This window comes from Euprymna scolopes, chromosome 38, assembly GCF_053919585.1.
Source record: "Euprymna scolopes isolate OS-2025 chromosome 38, ASM5391958v1, whole genome shotgun sequence".
NCBI classification, from domain to species: domain Eukaryota; kingdom Metazoa; phylum Mollusca; class Cephalopoda; order Sepiida; family Sepiolidae; genus Euprymna; species Euprymna scolopes.
Genome location: NC_136519.1, coordinates 71,144,783 through 71,149,396, shown reverse-complemented (window position 1 = coordinate 71,149,396; position 4,614 = coordinate 71,144,783).

Sequence of the window (4,614 nt, the reverse complement as noted above, 5' to 3'; positions counted from 1 at the left end):
GAGTGGGTTTAGTAGGAAAAATTAAGTAAGATCGATAATACATATGGAGAGATTATTAAAATGAATTATTTTTACAATGACTTGTATTCGACAGCTGCTAAGATGGGTATGTGAATTAACCATGTCCAAATGCCTAAGCTCCATTTGTTTACACAAGGGGTATCGCTTAATACGCTAATGACAGTTTGTTTATCACTTCCCATTATGCTCTACCAAAGATAGGGAGCATTTATAGTCATCTGTTTCGCTCTATCACAACTGATCAGTGCGGCTCGGCTATCAACTATCAATCACCTTAAGCCAGGCTTGAAACTTGACCGTTTAGGCGACGGTCGGCGCTCCTAACCGTTACGCTATCCGGCTGCTGCTAAGATGGGTATATGAATTAACAATGTTCAAACATTAACAATGTCCAAACGCCTAAGCTCCATAGCTGTATATACCCGGTATTGCCAGGTTGAAACATATTGACGTACGAAACATATTAGAATATTCAGTGTATCTTAAATAGTTTTAAGATACACTGAATACTCTAATATGTTATGATTTTCCTGGAAGTAAACCACGCGCCGGATTTATTAAAGCATAAAACACATCCATTTTCGTCTATGAAAACTAAACTGGAAATAACCTTCATAACTTAAAGGGGAAATAACTACCACATCTTAAATAAATAAATTTACTTCTGTTTTTAAAGACAACTGGTGTCGGGTAAATCATTGATTTATTAAAATAAATTGAATTAAATATAAATTAAATTAAAAATAAATGAAATAAATCAACTTTAAATAATTTAAATAATATTTGTAAATGTAAATTAAATTAAAAATATAATGAAATAAATCAACTTTGAATAATTTAAATAGTATTTGTAAATGTAAATTAAATTAAAAATAAATGAAATAAATCAACTTTAAATAATTTAAATAATATTTGTAAATGGTGCTATTAAGACAATCATATAACAACAAACAATTAATAACATGGAACTAATTATTAAAATAGATTTTATTTAATGTAATATGCAAATGAGATTACTTCTTGAACGTAGATTTCCTTTGAATAAATCACTGAAATCATGAGAATAAATTGAATTAGATATAAATTTATACTTAAAAACAATTATCGAGTCGGATTTTTATGTCTTTCCTATTAATGTTTTGTTTGTTTATACCATCTGCAACTAAGTATCAGACAACGTGCGGGTCCGAAATGTTTGAACTATAGTAACGACACAGTAAAAAATAACAGCCACGTTACAAATTAAAACATATTTTATCTTTAAAGAAGCAGTCTTTTTTATATGCTTTCCACCACATGTCTTGCATATAACCTTTCTTGACTTGGATTCGACATTTGTCTTACAGGCTGTATTCGTGGTATGCTTTTTTCTCCAATCCGGTTCTTATCTTTTTAATATTGCGCGCTAGCATTCCTCCATTACGTTTTGTAACGTTACGTTTGGATACAGTACCATTCTACCAAAAGTTCTTGTTCTAATTTCTTTATCATTCGGTGCCGTTCAACATTGGACAAAAATTAAACATTTGAACATGTTACTTGATAATCCCGTTAGATTAAATGCTTTACACTCTGCGTTCACCATACCAGCGTTCATGACAAAATTATCGTCCTTGTTTTTTACGATAGTGAAACATTTATATTACTTATGAAACAAACTGTGCCTTTTTATCGAAAATTTTCGACATAATTTTTATTGGTTCACTAAATGGCATGTCCTCCGGGTTTTTTATTAGGGGGGTCGAAGGATTAAATTCATGTATTTCATATTTTGGTTAAATTCACCTTCCGCATCCCCGTGTTTACAAAGCCATTTGTCGGAAGTAACGAATGACCAAAACAGTTCATGGATATATTATTATTATTATAAAGGTTATAATTTTCTTATAAAAGTTCAAATAAAGACTGTTTGAATAAAACTTCTATTTTTATATTTGCATTAAAGAAAAGTACATTCTATACAGTTTTGGTCATCTGTGGATAAAAATTTTCTGACGTTACTTTCGCCAAATGTAAATGTAAACACGGAGATGCGGAAGGTAAATTTACCCCGTATTTTCATCCATTCCCAACTTTTGTAATAATAACGTGACTTTTTCTCCATCCGACCATTGCATCTTTTCGTGAATATGGCTTCAAACCTACGATAATCAATAATATAAATCTCATCTGTCTGTTTAAATATATGTATGTATGTATATATGCCTCGCAAAAACTTTTAACAGAGGCGACGGATTTTCACGAGATTGGTAACATTTTGAAGATCGACTCTTCGGACAACAAATATCGAAAAATTGGTTAAAGACATTAATTCCTTCACCCTCAACTGAGCACATTTCGACATGAAGAAGTCGCTTTTTTCGGCGATATTTTCGAAAGTCATTGCCTCTTTTCGATTGTCTAGCCTTAATTTAAGCCTACATAACTTCCGGGTTGGAGATGGGCGTAACAGCTAACGCGTCACGTTTTTTTTTTTTTCACTTTCTTTTCTCTCTTTCACGGTACTGCCTACAATCACTTTATTTTTGCCCAACCAACATCCTTACACACACCTCCACTTTCTTTTCCGCCTTCGTGTCACTGGTTCGAACCTACCTACTATAACATTTTTTTTTTTTTTTTTTGCTAACACACATCTACAAACCCCCAGGTAACATCAGGTACCTAGACTAGTAAGCTAGAAACGTTGAACCAATATCAGGGTGGTATCTAAATTCCGAGAGTGAATTTGAGATTTCTTTAGCTGAAAAAAATCGTCCAGCCTGGTTATTTTGTTGTTCTAGACAACACATATTCGAACAATAAATTCTTTTTATTTGCCTGTTGTTTTAATATCCTTTCAAACCTCTATTGTTGTTGGTGTTAGACTTATTGTTGTTGGTGTTAGACTTATTGTTGTTGGTGTTAGACTTATTGTTGTTGGTGTTAGACTTATTGATGTTGGTTTTAGACTTATTGTTGTTGTGGCTGCTGCTGCTGTTGTTGTTGTTGTTGTTGTTGTTGTTGTTGTAGTAGTAGTAGTAGTAGTAGTAGTAGTAGTAGTAGTAGTAGTAGTAGTAGTAAAATAGCTTGAAAGACTTTAGCTAATTCTGCAATCTGTTCCATTTTGGTCCCCCGATTTATCGGAGAGGGACATGTTTTCAGTGGCATCCGTGCTTCCGTGCTTCCGTGCATCTATGCGTCCGTTAGACCGAACTATTGCCAGACAACCGTCCATTAGTTTTTCCTGAAAATTTTCTACAAATAGACGTGCACAGTAAAAGAATTTTTTTTAACAAAAATTCTCATTGCGCCCCGAGGGGCACAATAGAGGTCAAAAATGCCCCAAAATGGCCAAAAATGACACATTTTGCCCCATAACTTCTTATCCATCGATTAGATTTTTTTGAAACTTGGCCAAAATGTGGAGCCCATCGTCCTTAATATAAATCTAGTATAGATGACTCTAGCAAAATTCTGGTTCGCGTCCCCAGGGACTTTCAGTGCTAAAAACACCTTTTTTGTGGCTCTTTTTTCATATTTCTCAACAAAAACTTGATATGCCTGACTATATAGTGGTTTTTCACGATGGTCAACTCAAATATACATGTGTTAAGGCCTGAAACCGCATTGTTATCTATTTATACTGGGATTCAGTGTCCCAGGAGCTCAAAAGATGTAAAATATCCCCCATAATGGCCAAAAATGACACATTTTGCCCCATAGCGTTTGATTCATCAATTAGGTTTTCCTGAAACTTGGCCAAAATGTGGAGCCCATTGTTCTTAATATAAATTCAGTATGGGTGACCCTGGCAAAATTCTGGTTCGCATCTTGCAGCACAAGAGGTGGACCACGCACGCGCGGCTTGTTCTATCCACGAGATAAAAAAAAAATAATACTCCAATTTACATAGACAATAACTTTCTACCTAAAACAATAGAAAAGGGGCAATTGCTGTGCAAGTGAGTGTGTATGAGTTGCTTTCTTATAGGTTCCAAAACGGCTGAGCCTATCTTTTGCAAATTTCACACAAAAGTAATTTATACGTCTGGCAGTGTTCTTAGATATGTTTTGTATAGAAATTCATCCGATAAATGTCGAAGATCGAAAACATCTGATCCTAAAAATAGTTTTTTTCTTATAGATAAAAAAGAATAATTTTTACAGGGGGATTTTTATACATGACACCGGCAAAGGAGATAATAAAATATTAGCAATGATTTTTTTATTAAGAAAAAAATTATTGGCATCTAGAGATATAGCTCGATGGTAGTGCATTCGACTACAGATCGAATGATCCCGTGTACAAGCCTAGGTGTACCTCACCATTTTATTTTAGTTTTTTCTTATTAACGAATTCTATTTATGATAAAAGAAAAGCTACCATTTAAAATCGCCGCAGATCATTTCTTCGTTTGCATATTTTAAAACTAAACATTAATCAGAAGTGACTTTTCCAGAACATTCATCGTTAAACACAAATATCAGCTGACATGATATTGTAAACAAACGCAGACGGAATTCGGTGAACGATGTTATTATTATTATTATTATTATTATTATTATTATTATTATTATTATTATTATTATTATTATTATTATCATCATCAT